This window comes from Tasmannia lanceolata, unplaced genomic scaffold, assembly GCF_043159265.1.
Source record: "Tasmannia lanceolata isolate RefF3 unplaced genomic scaffold, GAP_Taslan_0.1 ptg000015l, whole genome shotgun sequence".
Taxonomy (NCBI): Eukaryota; Viridiplantae; Streptophyta; class Magnoliopsida; order Canellales; family Winteraceae; genus Tasmannia; species Tasmannia lanceolata.
In genome coordinates this window covers 49,973,139-49,993,025 of record NW_027518692.1, presented here as the reverse complement: position 1 = coordinate 49,993,025, position 19,887 = coordinate 49,973,139, and the positions used below count along the sequence as shown (strand labels likewise).

General features: G+C 46.2%; 1 pseudogene; it reads right to left on the bottom strand.

Annotated features, from left to right (window-relative positions):
- Nucleotides 1–753: 753 nt before the first annotated feature.
- LOC143892051 (polyphenol oxidase, chloroplastic-like) lies at nt 754–17,892 on the bottom strand (annotated as a pseudogene).
- Between the last annotated feature and the right edge of the window lie 1,995 nt (nt 17,893–19,887).

Below are 19,887 nucleotides of genomic sequence, written 5' to 3'. Positions count from 1 at the left end.
GTGTAAGGCACCAATCTCCCATAATTGAAGATCAATCTCTACTAATGATAAATATCCTTCCAAGCATTTTAAAATATAAGTGCATGTTTGGATGCGGAGAAGATTTTGATTTGGATTTCTCACATTTGCAGCCCTTTTTGTGTTGTGATTTGGATCCGGATCAAATCCATTGATTTCCAAATCAGCAACTGACAGTGAAAAAAATCAGATTTCCAAATATGTGGTGGAGATAAGTAATTGGAAATCCACAAATCTGGCAGTTTCCTTTGCCCTCTTTGCTCCTCAACCTCTCCCGTACAGTAGGAAGTACCCCCTTCCCTCTCTGCCTCGCTCAACATGTGCTGGCGGATCTATTCATTTTCTATTCAAAACTCAATTCCAAATCCAAATACAAAATATGAGGTATCCAAACGGGCTCTAAAGGTTTTAATCAATGCTAGATAACTATATAATTTGATAAAACAGTAAGAACTATATAAATCGATAAACAATGAAAATCAAACAATTTCTCGTTTAAGCTAATAAACATTAATCCACATTCATTTTCACTTGCAGAGAGAGAGAGAGAGAGAGAGAGAGAGAGAGAGAGAGAGAGAGAGAGAGAGAGAGAGAGAGAGAGAGAGAGAGACGTTTAACAGAAAACGTCGAACACACTTTACTACGGACCGACTGCAAAGATGATATCTCTAGATAGTAAGTAGTTGCCCAATAAGATTTCCAAACTTGTGGATTCTTCATAAGCCAACCTCGATCTTAATCCCTAACAGATATCTCTTCCGCTTTTCCAACTTTCGGAACTAAAATCACTTCCACATCATCATCTCCTTCTGATTCAAGATCTTCCAAAGCTTCACCTATTGGCAGTCTAAGCAATGTCTTCACTTTTCTAGGCTTTACACCCATTTATCATGGAGTGAGTATGGGGAACATTCACTAAGCTCCCAACATAGTCACTACATCCTGGCCCCCCAAAATTGTCATCTTGTTTGTTAATATAAACATCAAATTTCACAAACATATTGCTACTTATTTCAATATCCACAACCAAAATCTTTTCCTCTTTCTTTTTCTCCTCCTTACTCTTAGACTTACTAGGCCTCTTAACAGTAGCTCTAATGCTGGAGCCCAGTGGGCGCGCATCACGTCCAAACTCACCGGCCTTCTTCATTGAGCGAGTCGATTGCTTTGTTGGCGCCTTAGGCCTAGAATTGAGCGACGGGATATTAACATCTTAGTAACCATACCTTAGTTTTGTTGGATTGAGACAATCCGCGACCTTCACTCTAACCAATTGAGCATTCTCATCGTAAAACAAAAACGATGCATTTAACCAATCGAGATCGGTGAAGTCTAATTGATTCCTCCCCTCCAGGCTCTTCCATACCGTCCAAAGACGATCGATGTTACCTGTTGAAATATAAATGATTAAATACACCAACTCTAACAGCTTAAGCTTTTGGAGTAACTTGTTGTTTCACATGGTATCAGAGCTACTGCCTCACAGAAGGTCTTGGGTTTAAAAACCAACAACTCCTTGATATTAAAAATACATGTATGCGACCAACCCAAAAGAGGGGCCGTACGTGAGGGGGATTGTTGAAGTATACATGATTAAATAAAACGAATTCTAACAGCTTAAGCTTTTGAAGTAATTGGTTGTTTTCACATTACCATGATGAGCGAAGAAAATTGGGTCACGCGCTGCATAGTAGAAGGACCCCATGTTTTTTAGATTAGTTTGAGTTCTGTCCCCAATCCATTAATTGTGCACTATATTGTGGGGCACGAGCTCAACCAAACCTCCACCAGGGTTTGGATCATTGCCAGCACGATATGCTGCACCAGAAAAGAGGGGTGCTGTTTTGGTTGCCACAACTTGTCTATACATGATAGAGAGATTATTAGCAATAAGTTGATCATTAGGTACATTTTTGTCGATAAGGTTGTAGTCTAAGTCGACTATGGAAGGTGGCTGGTGCTTGGCATCGCGAAGTTTGTCATATAGTTCGGGTCGGTTCACATACATTGTAGGTATGGTCATGCCCGCCGGTGCATCAAAATTCCAGAAAGGGAGAGCGAAGGTTTCATCCCCTATTAATTTTCCAAGGATCCGTTCATGGAAGTACAAGTAATAGCGATGCCAGGGGAAGAAGAACCATGACAAGTGGACCTCGATCTCGTCCGAGAAACCAACCTGTGATTTCAGAAAAATGAGTTACTTGGACACCAACTTAGAAAATGTTTTTTTTTTTTTCTTTTCTGAATGGTAGCCGAAAATTTATTAAAAGAGACCGAGATGGTCAATGTACAAGAAGAAAAATAAAGGAAAGCCGCCACTAGCTCCCAACTTAAAAAATGTTAATAGAAACAACAAAATAATCTGAGTTACTTCGAGTAATGATGGATCAATTTTGTTTTAGTAATTAACTTAAATGTAATATAAATGTTTATTTTTAAAAAATAAGTAAAATAAAAGAAGCACGTATTTGAAAAGAGGAATGATCCAATAAGGTGTGGCTTCAACAGTGAATACCCAAGCATTGTGCATAGTGGATGTTTGGTCTTGACCTAAGGATGATCAAATAGCTGTTTTTATTTCTTAAGCCGAAGCTTCCGAGTAAAATGGTGTGCTGATTTCAACCATGAAAGGATATCAAAATCAGTATTAATTGGCTAGTTTGCAAAAAATTCATGATACTCTTCCCAGCTTGAGCAATCAACGTGTGGACAGCCTTCAGTACTGTTTCCTGTGGCTAACATGAATGGACTGGTATGCCATTTGGTTTAAAGTGGGACCCAACAAATGAAAGGTTTGATTACTCTAACAAGGTGGGTTCCAATGCATTTAATATATATATATATATATATATATATATATATATATATATATATATATAGAGAGAGAGAGAGAGAGAGAGAGAGACACTTACGTAATATACAATGGCGCCCACCGATATTGTATAGCAAAAAAGATGAGATATTATGGTGTTCATAAGTTGGTGTACATACTTTAAAAAATATATATACTGTAACCTACCTTGTTTGAAGATCTAACCATTCAGTTATTTGGACTCAATGTAAACAGGTAAACCATTCAGCTGTTTGGACTCAATGTAAATAGGTTGTGTCCCAAAAATCATCTCCATTGGATGATCCTAACACTCCGATCTGTAGAGGTTTATATATGGTTTTGGAGGGTTAGAATCATCCTATGGAGATGACTTTATTGGCCTGGCCTATTTAAGTTGGGGCCCCAACAAATGAGCATTTTGGATGTTCGAACAAGGTGAGCCTAAGTATTTGTTTTTCGTTTTTGTTTTTGTCAAATACACTTAATTTATATGGTGCTAGTACACGTAGGTGAAGACATTTTTTAAGATATATATTATGTGTGTGTAGAGAGAGAAATGATAAAATATTACTAACCTTGATTAATTATCTAATCTTATAACATGCAAAACAATCTAGGGTTTCAATAAACATTCCCTTAACCTGAGTGTAAGCACCATCACAGTAGGCACAATGGACGTTGGATTGCTGCGTAAAACTCCGCGGGCCTGAGGGGTCGAGCTCCTTCTTAACGTGCACGGCCTTGGCATACTTCTCCACATATTCGTTATCAACAAGGTGCGCTGGGGGCCTTAGACATAGCGGTGAAGATGAAGAGGGGAACTGGAAATCCACGATTTTGTCCGTGTAGAGAGGGCAACAGTTTGTGGGAGTGGCACCCGTTGGAAAGTTGGCCGTCCCACAGGTGGCTATGTCTGGCGGTTCCACCGGTGCAGCGTTGGCCTTGTCGATGAGTGAGCCAAGGGTGGTTGCACCATACATACCTCCCAAACCTAGTAGAACAGCTCTTCTGTCTAGACTACGAGATTTTTCAGACTCTGAGGACTTCCTAATAGGTTTTTTCAAGTGCTCATCATCTCTTCCACTTTGAATGCGAGAAGAATGATATCTGGTGGAGGGTTGAGGGCTCTTTGAAGGGGAAAGAGGGTTTGTCTTTGTGGAGAAGATAGAGGTGGAGATGGTAGTTCAGATTAGAGAAGAGAGGGACATTGTGGCGTTTTTTTATCTTTTGAATTCTTGAGGCTTATATATATGTTGAGTGCCCTTTAAATAGAGTGAGACGTAAGGTGATCTTTATACTCTAGCAAAAGGGCTTGTTTGGGACGTTATGTGTTCTCCATGGTTTTGAATAGTATTATTTGTCGGTTGCCCACGTCGATGAAGGAGATTTAAAACAAAAGTCAGTGGTGCCATTAGCAAATTTATGGCAGTGCCGATAGCAGGCCCCATTTTCACCTTAATGCTTATGTATTTCCTGGCCTCTGCTATGCATGGGTGTAAAATAACGGGACCCACCTTATCAAAGTGTAAAATAGTGGTCTCACCATATGCATGGCTTGGGCGGAGATAGTGGGACCCGCCACTTCAATACATGAAGTAAAATGGTAGGCCCACCTGATGCATGGGCCGGGTTGAGTCGAGTTGGTGGTACCTGCCATAATCAATTCATGGTGTAAAAATGTAAAATGACAGGTCATACCCTATGAATTTTGCTGGAAATGGTGGGTCTGATAAATGATAATGGATGCAAAATGGTGGGCTTCACCATATCATATGCATGAGTTTGGGTGAAGACGTTGCGCCCTCTCATCAAAACATGAGGTGTAAAATGGTGTTCCCCATCCATGCTAAGCATGAGGTATAAAAAAATCTATGTAAAAATTCCATTAAAAGATCTCCTTGAAATTCCAATAAATTATGGGCGCTGATATCCCCCCCCTCTCTTGACGGCTGGCTAACGTTAAACATCAATATATGTCACTTTCCCCATCATTTGACCGGTCTCTCTCTCTCTCCACACACACAACAGGAACAGTTGGTGGGCCCATCTTTACACGACGTAGGCCCCGCCCATACCACTGTAGGATAATCCAAACCGTCCATTTGATGGGCCATAAACGTAAATAGGTTGCGTCCCAAAATATCATTTCCATAGGCAGATCCTAGCCCTCCGATCTAAATAGAAACTACATCTTATACAACCTCTATAGATTGTAGGGTTGTGATCATCCTATGGAAATGATTTTTGGGGCACAACCTATTTACATTGTGGCCCATCAAATGAATGGTTTGGATCATTCTATAGAGTTGGTCGTAAAGTAACATTAAGGCCCGTCCACAACATAGGACGATCCAAGCCGTCCATGGTTTGGATAATCCTATGGAGTTGGTAACATTAAGGCCCAGTCGTAGGCCCCACCGATTTTTTTTCAAATTGAAGCGTGCCGTCCACAACATAGGATGATCCAAGCCGTCCATGGTTTGGATCCTCCTATGGTGTGGTTCGTACAGTAACATTAAGGCCCAATTTAGGCCCCACCCATATTTTTGAAAATGAAGTGTACCGTCCAGACCATAGGATGATCCGAGCCGTCCATTTGATGGGCCATAACGTAAATGGGTTGTGCCCCCCAAAAGGGTTGGCACATCAAATGAATGGTTTGGATCATCCTGTGGTCGTACAGTAACATTAAGGCCCATCCACAACATAGGATGATCCAAGCCATCCATGGTTTGGATAATCCTATGGAGTTGGTCGTACACTAACATTAAGGCCCAATCGTAGGCCCCACCGATATTTTTCAAATTGAAGCGTACCGTCCACAACATAGGATGATCCAAGCTGTTCATGGTTTGGATCATCCTATGGTGTGGTTCATACCAATTTAGGCCCCACCCATATTTTTGAAAATGAAGTGTACCGTTCAGACCATAGGATATCCGAGCCGTCCATTTGATGGGCCACAATGTAAATAGGTTGTGCCCCAAAAATCATTTCCGTAGGATGATCACAACCCTACAATCTATAGAGGTTGCATAAGATGTAGTTTCTATTTAGATCGGAGGGCTAGGATCCGCTTGTGGAAAAATATTTTGGGACGCAACCTATTTATGTTTATGACGATTAAAAAAACATGATTAATTGTGTTTTTGCTCGATCGACCAGTCCGTCGACCAGAAATAGAGTGGGGCTCGTGTTGTTTGGGTGATCGAAACCATTCATTTGATAGGCCTTGATATAGATAGGGTGTGCCCAAAAAATCAGCTCCATAGGATCATCATAACCCTTTGATATGCGGCGATTAAAATGGGTGGGTATAAACCTCACCAATCTGTCCATTTTTAACCTCAACAAATCAAAGGGTTAGGATGATCCTACGTAGCTGATTTTTTGGGCACGCCCTACCTATGTCAAAGCCCATCAAATGAATGGTTTCGATCACCCAAACAACATGGGCCCCATTCTGTTTCCGGTCGATGGACCAGATAAGTTATTTGGTCCATCGACCAGATACACTTTCCCCATATTATAGATGTACAAGTATTGATAGTAGCATTTGTGGCACATGCTGTACAAGGGTCTAAAATGGTGGGCCCCACCTCATCAAAACATGAGGTTCAAAATGGTCGGACCCACCCTAATGGATGGGTTTAACGGGAGATTGTAGGACCCACCATCAAAACTTGATCAAGGTGTGAAATGGTGTGCCCCACCCAAAAAATGAGGCGTAAAATGGTGGGCCCTACCCTAAGGATGGTTTGGGTGGAGATTAGGGGTGGCCAACCGGTTCGGTTCTCGGTTCTCGGTTCATTTTTTTTCGGTTCTCGGTTCTCGGTTCCATGAACCGTAAGAACCGAACCGAACCGTAGTACACAGTAGGACCGAACCGAACCGGACCGAAAATAATCGGTTCGGTCCGGTTCGGTTCTTCGGTTCTAATGGCTAATTATTAATTATTAATTATAATTTATAAAAACTTTTAATTAAAGTTATAATATAAGTTACTTTCTTATTATAAGAATAGTATTAACTATTACTTATTAATATTATAAGTAATTTATATTATTAAGTATATATATAATAGAATATAAAAATATTATATATATATATTCAAAGTTCGGTTCTTCGGTTCCGGAACCGAACCGAGAACATTAGACCCAGAACCGAACCGAAATTTTTCGGTTCTTCATCAGTGGAACCGAACCGGACCAAAAATATTTTTTTACAGTTCGGTTCCGGTTCGGTTCTTCGGTTCTGGTTCGGTTCTTCGGTTCTGGTTCGGTTCTGGCCACCCCTAGTGGAGATGATGTGCCATCCCATCAAAATGTGAGGGTAAAACGGTGGGATCGACCCCATCAAAACATGAGGAGCAAAATTGTGGACCCACCCCATGTTACGCATGAGTGTAAACATAAGATGCAAGATTCTGGCCCCCATCCTATGCACGAGTTTGGGGGAAATAGCGGGACTCACTCATTAAATTTCTTATTTATTCCTAATTTTGAATTTTGTACTAATTATTTCTTTTTCCTATTTTTATGTAATGGCACTCTAGTTTCCTATTACATCTTTCTAATTAGCTGCATAGGCTAATACAATTATCAAGAATCAACCCATAATAATTTAAAATTGTTCCAATAAAGACTGGAGTGCAATTATCAAAATAAGGGATTGTGGATATAATCCCCTATTTTAATATGAGGTATGCTAAACTCAAGGGCACCGTTGCACAAATGGGCTGAAAGGGCGCCCTCCATTGGCTACAAATCACCAAAGTGCATTAATACTCTTTGACTTTCAGCCATCATAAATGCATGATGGTGATGTGCAACCAATGGGGCACCCTTTCAGCCTAAATTTGCAAGGGTGCCCCTGGGTTTAGCATTCCTATTTTAATGTGTGTAAAGAGGAATGCTAAACTCAAGTGCGTCCTTGCAAAAATGAGCCACACGGGCGAATAACCCAGAAAAATGTAAAAGCAAAAAAAAAAAAAAAAAAATGCAGCTTGATGACATGAATCCAGTGGGGCACCCTTGCTGCTGGTTCTTGCATGGGTGCCCTTCAGTTTAGCATTCCTCATTTAAAAGATGCTGTAATTACTATTTTCCAAGGATTCTTTTTCATATTTTATGCTCTGTTTGGTTGCTGGGTTTTTTTTGTTCCCAGGATTTATGTGGGTAAAGTTTTAGTGGTCACATCAGCTTTTTCTTGCTGACATCAGCAAAATCTTGTCTTGAAAATGGTGTTCTCTCTTTCTCTCTCTACCCTCTCTCTCCACTCATCATAATATCTTTCTCTAATTAATGCTTCTCCCCTCTTTTTTCTCCTACCTTTACCCACATAAATCCCAGGAAAAAAAAAAACCCGGCATCCAAACAGAGCACCTGGTGCTACCATCCAAACAGAGCACAGTGATTCTAAATATAGGCTAATTGGTGCTACCATGCTTTGATAATTGTACAAGTTCACCTTGTCTTTTCTTATTTAATTGTCTTCTTAGAGCTTTTTGAGGGTGTTTGATTGCAGGATAAACTAACCTTGAATAAGACATTGTCCCTGACTTGTCATGGATAGCTTGTCCCGAATTAGTTTATCATTTGTTTGTCCACTGTTTTTTTTATCAGAGAATTATTTTTCTTCGTCGTTTGTTCTGTGTTGTATTATAAAGGAGTAAATTATCTACGGGGGTGATAAAGTGAAGGGCGTTGTTACAAGAACCCTATCAGTAAAATTACCAAAACACCCATATCTGAAAGAAAGTGGCCAAAATGCCCTTATATCATGGAAAAGGATCAAAATACCCTTATCATGAAAAAGACAAAAGAAAACTCTATCTCATAGAAAATTACGAAAGTACCCTATCTCATAAAAATGATCATGGGTCCCTAGGAAGTATAGGTGAAAAAAGATGAGGGTAGTTTGTTTATTTTCTAAAATATATGGGTACTTTGGTAATATTATCAACTTTGTAAGATATGGGTATTTTGATCATTTTCAGAGATAAGGTACTTTGGTTATTTTTAATGCGATAAGGGTATTTTGGTCACTTTCTATGAGATAACGGTAATTTGGCAATTTTTTATGAGATGAGTATTTATCTTGTTTCCTATGAAATAAGAGTTTTTTAGGATTTTTTTTAAACTCTCATTTTTATTTTTATTTTTTTCTCAAACTTTTGGTAATTTTTTATGATATAGGTGTATTTTAGTCAATACGCCAAGAGATAAGGGTATTTTGGTCATTTTGTATGAGATAGGAGTATTTTTAGTTTCTTTCTAATTTTGGTCATTTTTATGAAATAAGGGTATTCTAGTCATTATGACACTGGTATTTTGATCTTTTATTTTCGTCATTTCAAATAAAATACAAGTGTTTTATGATTTTTTTGTCTTTTTTAGGATTTTTTAAAATTTTATAGTTTTCATTTTTGTCCCGGGTATGTGAAATTCCACCTTTCATCTAGAATTTTAATTGCTCTTATTTTCTAAGTTAAAGTCAAAAGTTGAGATTGTTTTTGTTGGGAATAGTCCCTCAACAAATGCTAAATAACCTGTTATTCTCAAATAAGTCCTACGCCATCGTGCAATCAAACATGCCCTTTGGGAATTGTATTAACTTTTGACAGTGGTCAAATAGTAAAGGTGAGTTTGTGCAATTATCAAAGGGAAATTATTTCCGCGATCCAGTGGATGTCAGAGGATATTACGGTTCTCACAAGGCTCTTAAAGCCCTTTAAATGCTACCCGGCAAGCAAGTGAGCGGCGAGCGCATGTTTATCAAAACATTGGAGCACTGAAATCATTTCCCTTATCAAAACATGGCAGTGTGTTATAATGAGATATCTTTGTCCCCAATTTCTCTATTTTTCTCTAAAAATATGTTGTAAAAGAAATGTGATGATATCTTATCCTTATACTCTCAATTTAATAATGGTACTCATCTCCTTAATAAATTTTTTAATAGCTGCTAGAAGACTATTATAATTACCAATAAATAACCAACACCTAATAGTCAAGAAAGTATTTAATGAAGTGGATCCCATAAGAATTTATTTTCATCCTTGTAATATGTTTTTTCTCCTATGTGCGTGCAATAAAAAAAATATTGCGAGAAACCGACTTCCTAAGATAAAAGCAATTGCTTGGCTATGTGTTAAGAGGTTATTGCTAGTTCCATTGTTGGGTTCCCAATCATTATTCCACATGTGTGAGATCTCACCATTGGATTGGGTTAAGATCTCACCGTTAAATAATCTTGGATCAACAGTGAGGAGCATAGAGGATGGGGATCGAGACGATGTTTGGATCCATCGAACAGTAAGGTGGACCACGTTCAGTGAGAATGGTTAGTGTGAGATGAGGGGTTTGGATCCCCGCAGAGAAAAAGTAAGAAGGCTTTGGATTTCCAACGGTGGGATCGGCCCTTTGCAAGAGGACGGGCTCTGAAAGGTTGTGCTTGGGCAAGGTCGGATCCACATGCTTTGATACCATGTAAAATAGGTCACCTCATCTAAAACCAACTTACCTAATTTACCTCCAAGATGATCTCAGTGTGAGATCTTAACCCTATTCAATGGAGAGATCTCACATATTCTAACAAATGAGACCTTTTGCACAGGAAAAAAAAGGTTTTTATGTGCAATAAGAGACGAAGTAAAACCTAGCGACCTCTTTCGCGCACTGATGCAACCAACCAACGTAAATGTGGTGGTAGTAACTGAGCCTTGGCTAATTATTATGGTGTTACTGGAAAGTCCAGCAGCGAAAGGTGGTCTGTCGCCCTCCAATTGGTGGAGTTCGGATTTCTAAACAACAGGCCACATTCTTGGTAGGTAAGCTGGGATCGAACCTCTGACCTCGAGGTTGAATAGTAAACGACTTAACCAATTGAGCTAGAGAGTTTAGCCTATGCATGAGCTTGTGTGGAAATGATGGTACCTACTCCATCAAAGCTGACAAAGGCATGAGGTAAAATGATGGGGCTTGTTAGGCCTAAAATCGGTAACAGGTTATGGTAGGGCTGGGTGGTCCGAGCTAACGAGCCACGACTGAGGTGCTGGTTGAGTCCTGCGCTGCACAGGAGTACAGACAAGAAAGAAAAGGGTCAGAGGACCAACCCGGAGTGATACTCCGGACGGGCGCTTCGACACTCAAGTCAGTATGAGCAGGAGTGTAGAGCAATGTCAGAGCAAAAAGCTTAGAGTTTTGGTTCTCAGATTTTTCCAGGACCCTCACCTTAGCACAAGTGAAGGCTATTTATAGTGATTCTGAGCCACCTGTCTAGGACAGGTGGTAGTTCTGAGCCAGGTGGTGGCCTCTGTATGGACCAGGTTTCATACCTAAGGAGGGCAGGTGGAGGTCCCTGATTGGTCCAGGTGTCACACCTAGTGGAGACAGGTGTTGGCCTTCCAACGGTCCTTGTGAGGGCCACGTGCCAGAAGCTAATTGGATGCTGAGTTCGGACCCCTCAGTGCTGAGTCCGGATTGCTGAGTCCGGATTCCCTCAGTGCTGAGTCCGGACCCTATCAGTTGCCCCCTGGTTCTTCAAGCCATGAAAGTGGCTAGAAGAAGCAAAGAGAAGGTAAAGACAGCGTCGGGCCAGCCTTAAGACCTCCAGGCAGCTGAGGCCGGGTTCAGACTCAGCTAGGAGAAATAGTGGCTGGACAGGAGACTCCTGGCGCCCTGGCCTGGCCTTGGCGTTTGGCCTGAAGGAGTACGGCCGGGCAGAAGGCATTCGACTATCCAGCACGGCTGAATTTTTGACCAGAGGCCTGGGCGGCCAGGGGTCCTGGACGTCCTTGGTTCAGGAAGTCATGTGGTCCTGCTCGGCTAAGGCTGTGAACGGCCAGCCGGGCAGGTCTTTGCTGGTGAAACTTTTTGTCGCCTAGCGCTTTTGTCGCCTAGCGAACGCGCCATATCCTGTCCGGACAGCCGGACAGGTCTTTGTCTTCTAGATGCGCCATATCCTGTCCGGACAGCCGGACAGGTCTTTGTCTTTTGAATTATCCTGTCCGGACAGCCGGACAGGTCTTTTGTCGTCTAGCGCTTTTGTCGTCTAGCGCTTTTGTCGTCTAGCGAACGCGCCATATCCTGTCCGGACAGCCGGACAGGTCTTTGTCTTCTGAATGCGCCATATCCTGTCCGGACAGCCGGACAGGTCTTTTGTCGTCTAGCGCTTTTGTCGTCTAGCGAACGCGCCATATCCTGTCCGGACAGCCGGACAGGTCTTTTGTCGTCTAGCGAACGCGCCATATCCTGTCCGGACAGCCGGACAGGTCTTTGTCTTCTGAATGCGCCATATCCTGTCCGGACAGCCGGACAGGTCTTTTGTCGTCTAGCGCTTTTGTCGTCTAGCGAACGCGCCATATCCTGTCCGGACAGCCGGACAGGTCTTTGTCTTCTAGTGCTTTTGTCGTCTAGCGAACGCGCCATATCCTGTCCGGACAGCCGGACAGGTCTTTGTCTTCTGAATGCGCCATATCCTGTCCGGACAGCCGGACAGGTCTTTTGTCGTCTGAATGCGCCATATCCTGTCCGGACAGGTCTTTTGTCGTCTGAATGCGCCATATCCTGTCCGGACAGCCGGACAGGTCTTTTGTCGTCTAGCGCTTTTGTCGTCTAGCGAACGCGCCATATCCTGTCCGGACAGCCGGACAGGTCTTTTGTCTTCTCAATGCGCCATATCCTGTCCGGACAGCCGGACATGTCTTTTGTCCTCTAGCGCTTTGGGACCTGTGCCTTGTATTTAATGCAGGCGGCGTATTTAATGCGGACGGCGCATTTAATGCGAGCGGCGCATTTAATGCGGAAGGCGACGTGGCGCACTCCGGCTGGCGGAAATGGGCAGGATTTTTCCCGCTCTTCCCAGCTTCTCTATAAATACAGAAGTTTACTCTTCATTTCTTACTTTTCATCTTTTACTCTCCTCCTCTTCTGTTCGGCTGCTCAAGTTTTTTGCCCGCTTCGGATCAGTGAGCCCGGAGGTCCTCGTCCAACACTTCAGTTCGGTAATCTTTTTTAGCTTTTAGCCTTTCTTTTCTTCTTTTTTTTCCTTTTTATGTCTAGCACTAGTTCGGAGACGGACTCCAGTTCAAAGGAGTCCGGTTCGACCAGTACCGCATCGGGGTCCGAGGCATCGGAGAGGGCGGTTCCGGCCTCACCTATAGAGGAGGCCGGTGTTGAGGGCGAAGAGCTAGTGATCATAATAGACGAGGAGAGCGGTGAGGAAATGAGTGTGGACTTAGACACAATCCCGGCCTGTGGGGACGGACCGGACCGGGTAGAAACCAGCGACGATGATGAGGACGTCGAAGCGGCAGTCCCTCAATCGTCGCGCATGCCAGTCGAGGTGATAGCGGAGGCACAGATGGAAGCCAACCCGTAGTATAACATCGGGGCCCTATACGAGGTGAACCATCTGTGGCCGAACAGGCTTCAGATCGTCAGGGACAAATACTGTATTCCTAGCCAGTACATTCTGAGGGCGGCTGTTGAAGGGGATCGGGCCAGCAACGATAGCGCAGACCTCTGCGTATATGAGGAGGCCTTTCGGGCCGGGCTTAGGCTCCCCTTCCACCCCTTCTTTGCGGACGCATTGAATTACTACGGCCTGGCAGTTACACAGGTCGTCCCGAACTCTTGGAGAACACTGATCGGCTTCCTGTACCTTCTTGAAGTCCGGCTTCGTAGGAACCCCACCGTGCCCGTCTTCAGGATGTGTGCGCACCTGAAGAGGCATAAGGACGGCGGCTGGATCTACATTAGCCAGAGGCCTGAAATGAAAATGATCACTGGGATACCTTCTTCCATTCACACATGGAAGAACAGGTTCTTCTATGTAAAGGACACCGCGCCGGGCTCGCAGTGGCCGTTCTCATTACAATGGAGGACGCCGGACACTCGCCGCCTTAGTAAGAAACCAGCCCTCGAGGACTATGACCATATGACCTTCGCTCTGATCAAAGAAGAGCTCAAGCGAGGTCCAGTACACTGCTCAGAGTTCGAAGAAGAGGCCGAGCTGGTCGCACTCGGGGTCAGTCGTGCGACGCCGGCACGTACGTAGATACTATAGGATAACATTTATTTTTCTGAAGTGTTTTTCAACTTTCATATTTCTGACTGCGCTCCGTTCTCTTTTGCAGAAATGGTGAAGCAGATGTCCCTTTTGGACAGAATCAAGCAGTCCTCGGGCGCGTCCCCAGCGCAGGAGCAGCCCCAAACAAAGGGCAAGAAGAGGAAGGTGCCGGAGTCGACTCCGCCGATGGTCGCGCTGGCTAAGCCTCTGAAAAGCAGCCGGGCGACGCATAAGCTTGCCCTATCGAGCCGGGCAGACACCACGGGTCAGAGCTCCAAGTCCGGAGCGGCGACAGGGTCAAAGCATGGCGGGGCAGTACTGGGTATGCCGGCTACTGCATCGGTTGGAGGCGACAACGTCTTCCGCCCGAACTGGGCCGTGCAGAAAACGGACACCGGCCTGGGGGATACCCGGGTGGCCACAGAGTTGATGTACAAGGGCGTCCTCCAACGCGACCGGTTAGCAGTCGAAAAAGAGGTGCCGGAGACCTGCGAAGCGGCGATCAGCTCCGCCCTCTATCAACTCCAGGTCTACTCAAGGGATATGGCCAAGAAGCGATATCTCTTCTCTGAGACGATCACAAGGATCGAGTCCGAAAAGGCCCAGCTCCAGAAGGAGAACGGCGAGCTCAATGAAGCCGTCCAGATCAAAGAGGCCGAACTCAACAACTTACAGGACGAACTGCAGAGGGTCAAAAACCAGGCCGTGCAGGATCTCCTAAGTGCGGCAGAGAGGGCCGGAAGGAAGGAGAAGGCGGCCGTGGAGAAGGCCGTGAAGGAAACTGAGGAGAGGAAGGAGGCCCAGCACTTCGACTTAGGCCTCCAAGCCTACAGGGCGGGTTTCCTTCTCTGCTCCGAGCAGGTGAAGAAGATTCACCCCGACATCTCCTTGGACGGGCTAACCGTCCCGTATGCACCTCCAGAGGATGAGGAAGATGAGGAGGAAGACGAACCGGACTCCTCCCGGCCTATTGAGGTGGATGCGGAGGTGACTGTGGCCGCCGTCTCCTCGGCGGAGGGCGGCGAGCTTGCAGCCCTCACTCCCGCAGAGGTCGTCACCGAGGTGGTGGCCGACGAGGAGGCCTGAGCAGCAGCCTTCTTTCTTTTTTGATGATACGTTTTTTGTTTGCACAGTTGGTAACGCCTATTCTTTGTAAGCCAGCTCGGCGAAGAGAGCAATTTTGTAATACGAATACGAATACTGAACACAAATACATTTTTGTTCAACTGTCTGTACAGCATTCTTATTTTTTGTACGTATTATTTCTGTGCTGCATCGAGAACCGAGCTGGAAATATTTGAAGGTGGTTTCCACTGCGGGCGTCCTGGCTGGAACTGATCTCCAAGCCACTAGGATGAGCCGGAGTGCACCACTGCTGCTCGTCCTAAGTCTGCGAGAACCGAGCTGGAAGCTTGGTACTCAAACACTTAGGAAATATTTGAAGGTGGTTTCCACTGCGGGCGTCCTGGCTGGAACTGATCTCCAAGCCACTAGGATGAGCCGGAGTGCACCACTGCTGCTCGTCCTAAGTCTGCGAGAACCGAGCTGGAAGCTTGGTACTCACTTAGGAAATATTTGAAGGTGGTTTCCACTGCGGGCGTCCTGGCTGGAACTGATCTCCAAGCCACTAGGATGAGCCGGAGTGCACCACTGCTGCTCGTCCTAAGTCTGCGAGAACCGAGCTGGAAGCTTGGTACTCAAACACTTAGGAAATATTTGAAGGTGGTTTCCACTGCGGGCGTCCTGGCTGGAACTGATCTCCAAGCCACTAGGATGAGCCGGAGTGCACCACTGCTGCTCGTCCTAAGTCTGCGAGAACCGAGCTGGAAGCTTGGTACTCAAACACTTAGGAAATATTTGAAGGTGGTTTCCACTGCGGGCGTCCTGGCTGGAACTGATCTCCAAGCCACTAGGATGAGCCGGAGTGCACCACTGCTGCTATATACTGATGTCTAAATGAGTTACTCAAAGAGGGACAATTATTTGGGAAACTTATTTTATTCATTCCGGAATTTGGATGATTACAGCAGTTCTTTACAGGCCTATGAAGGCAAACAAAATTACTGATAGTAGGTCCGAAGATTTCTAGAATTCCAGGCATGTGGTAGCATCTGTTCGTCGAGGGACTCTAACCGATAGCTTCCTGGGCGGATGACTTCCTTGACTCGGTACGGTCCTTCCCAGGTCGGAGAGAGCTTGCCCACGCTTCTTGGCTGGGAAACGGAGGCTTTCCTCAGGACTAGGTGGCCTGCACGGAATTCTCTTAGTCGGATCTTGACGTCATGATATCTGGATACTTTCTGCTTATAGGCCGCCGACCTGATCTGAGATTCCTCACGGACTTCTTCAAGCAAGTCAAGGTTGGCACGGAGTCCGTCCCCGTTGAGCTGCTCACTGAAATGGACGATCCTTGGGGAGGGGACGCCGATGTCAACCGGGATCACTGCTTCTGTTCCGAAGGAGAGATTAAAAGGCGACTCGCCTGTGGCCGTACGTGGAGTAGTCCGATACGCCCAGAGCACATGATACAGCTCGTCTGCCCAACGCCCGGCCTTGCCATCCAGTCTCTTCTTTATCCCCTGCAAGAGGGTCCTGTTCGTCACCTCTGTTTGCCCATTCGTCTGAGGATGTGCCACAGATGTGAATCTCTGCACCATGTGCAGGTCAGAACAAAACTTTCGGAAGTTCCTCGAGTCGAACTGCTTGCCATTGTCCGTTATGAGGACCCGGGGGATTCCGAACCTGCACACCACTGATTTCCAGAAGAAGTTCTGCACATTCTGCTCTGTGATCTTGGCCAGAGGCTCTGCCTCTACCCACTTGGTGAAATAATCAATAGCGACAACGACGAACTCACGGCCTCCTGAGGCCGGCGGGAAGGGGCCTAGGATATCCATTCCCCATACCGCGAAGGGAAGAGGACTGATGATCAGGGCCATCGGAACGGGTGGCTGGTGGACGGTCGGAGAGAACTTCTGGCACTTCTCACACTTTTTTACAAGGCTCAGCGCGTCCTTCCTCAATGTAGGCCAGTACAGACCTCTCAGGAGGATTTTAATGGCGAGGGCCTTGCCCCCGAGGTGCTCTCCGCAGATTCCTTCATGGGTTTCCTGCAGGGCTAACAAGGCATCACTGGGGCGAAGACACTTCAGATACGGGAGGGTATACGACCTCTTGTATAGAGTCTCGCCATCCAGTGAAAACCTCGCTGCCCTCTGCGTGACCTTACGGGCCTCCTTTCTCTCTCCAGGGAGCTCTCCGCTGCGCAGATACCTGATTATCTCATCCATCCAGCACGGCTCATCGTCAATCTGCATCACCACGACGGACTGGGCGTCGATACTGGACCTCTTCAGAAACTCCATACGAATTTCTCTGAGGGCGGTGTAACCTGAGGCTGCAAGTTTTGACAGCACATCTGCCTTTACATTCTCTGCTCGGGGGATTCTGACGACCTCGAAGCTCTTGAAATGAACGGCCAGACTGCGAACCCTCCCCAGGTACTTGATCATTCGCTCTTCACGGGCTTCATATACCCCCTGGATCTGACAGACGACCAGCTGTGAATCGCAGTACGCCTTTAGCCTCTGAGCACGGGTCTGCACAGCAAGATTCATCCCGGCTATGAGCGCTTCATATTCTGCTTCATTGTTGGACGCACGGAAACCGAACCTTAGGGCATAGTTCAGGACGAAGTCCTCTGGTCCAGTGAGAACTAGTCCTGCACCACACCCTGTCTTGTTCGATGACCCGTCCACATAAACTTCCCAGAGCGGCTCTTCATCAAAAACTGGGTGCGTGATGACGGACTCAGTCCCGGGGGGCGGTGATGCTCTGGAAACGACTCGAGGATCTGGTACGGTCAGCTCTTCTTCTGGAGATGGAACTGCTACCAGCCCGGGGTCTGGGTCCGGAACTGTGCACTCGGCTATGAAGTCAGCGAGAATCTGAGCTTTGATCGCCGGCATAGGTAGGTACTTGATATCAAACTCACTGAGCTCCACGGCCCACTTGACAAGTCGGCCCGAAGTGTCTGGCCGGTGGAGGATCTGTCTGAGAGGCTGCCCTGTCAAGACCTTGATTGTGTGCGCCTGGAAGTACGGCCTTAGCTTCCGGGCCGCCATAATGAGGGCGCACACGAGCTTCTCTACTCGCTGATATCTGGTCTCTGCATCGTGGAGGACCTTGCTCACATAGTAGATCGGCTTTTGCTGGTTAGACTCTTCTTTGATCAGTACCGCTGCAACTGCCAAAGGTCCCGCTGAGAGGTACAGAATCAGCTCTTCTCCTGGCTCCGGCGTGGACAACAAGGGAGGGGAGGACAAGTACTGCTTCAGCTCCTCGAACGCTGCTTGACATTCCGGAGTCCAGGGCGCGGTTTTTATACCTTTGATCGCATTGAAGAACGGGAGGCATCTCTCGGCGGATTTAGAAATAAACCGCCCCAGAGCTGCCACCAGTCCGGTCAGTCGCTGTACTTCTCTGATAGTGCTGGGAGGAGTCAGCTCCATTACCGCCTTGATCTTCTCCGGATTCGCCTCTATTCCTCTCTGGCTTACCATGAAGCCCAGGAACTTGCCTGCTCCGACGCCAAACGTACATTTGGTCGGATTAAGCTTCATGTTGTGTTCCCTCAAGACTTAGAAGGCCTCTTCGAGGTCGGAGACGTGGTTGGAAGCACTTCTGCTCTTCACTAGCATATCATCAACGTAGACCTCCATATTCCGACCGATCTGATTTCTGAACAGCTTGTTGACGAGACGCTGGTAAGTGGCTCCCGCATTCTTCAGTCCGAAAGGCATCACCCGATAGCAATAAGTCCCCTGGTCGGTAATGAATGATGTCTTCGGGATGTCTGACTCGTACATTCTGATTTGATTGTATCCTGAGAAAGCATCCATGAAACTGAGCAGCTCGTGACCTGCTGTAGCGTCAATGAGCTGGTCTATTTTTGGGAGTGGGTGGCTGTCCTTTGGGCAGGCCTTGTTCAGGTCTGTGAAGTCTATACAGGTCCTCCACTTTCCGTTGGACTTTTTTACCATTACCACATTCGCGAGCCAGTCCGGATACTGGATCTCACGAATGAAATCGGCCTTCAAAAGCCTCTCCACCTCTTCTCTGATGGCTCTCCGCCTCTCCGGTGCAAAGTGTCTACGCTTCTGCTTCACGGGCTTGCAGGTCTGATCGACACCGAGCTCGTGAGTGCTAATCGACAGGTCAATGCCGGGCATGTCTGAAGGAGTCCAGGCGAAGACATCTGCATTAGCTCTGAGGAACTGAGCGAGATCCTGCTGCGCGGCCTCTGGCAGGGCAGAGCCGATCTGGACAACCCTCTGTTCGTCATCGATGTTCAATTGAATAGAGATGAGATCCTCTGCGGGCTCGTTGACTGTGACCTGCGCTTCGTCTCTCAGATCGTACAGCTCGATTGGAAGGGACGCATTCTTCCCTCTCAGCGCTGCCGCGTAGCATTGTCTTGATTGGGGCTGATCCCCTCTGACTTCACCTACGCCTCCTGGCGTAATGAACTTCATCTTCTGATGATAAGCGGAGGGAATCGCTCGGAGGAGGTTCTGGCCGGGGCGTCCTAGAATGGCGTTATAGGCCGACTTGGCCTTAACCACCAGGAAGGTCACCATTGCGAAGGACTGGCGGGGCGGCTCCCCGATAAGAACTGGAAGCTCAATCTGCCCTTCGACCTTGACAACTTCTCCTGAGAACCCGAACAGATCTGAGTTGGCCGGCTTCAGACGGTCAGCTCCGATCATCATCTGTTCGAAGGCGTGATAGTAGAGGATGTCGGCGGAGCTCCCGTTGTCGACCAGGATCTTCTTCATTTCCCAGTTCGCCACTAGCATTGTGACGACCAGGGCATCATCGTGCGGGAGGATCAGACCGTCAAGATCTGCCTCCGAAAAGGATATCTCATTTTCTGGCTCGGCCCTCTTGCTGCAGGCGTGGAC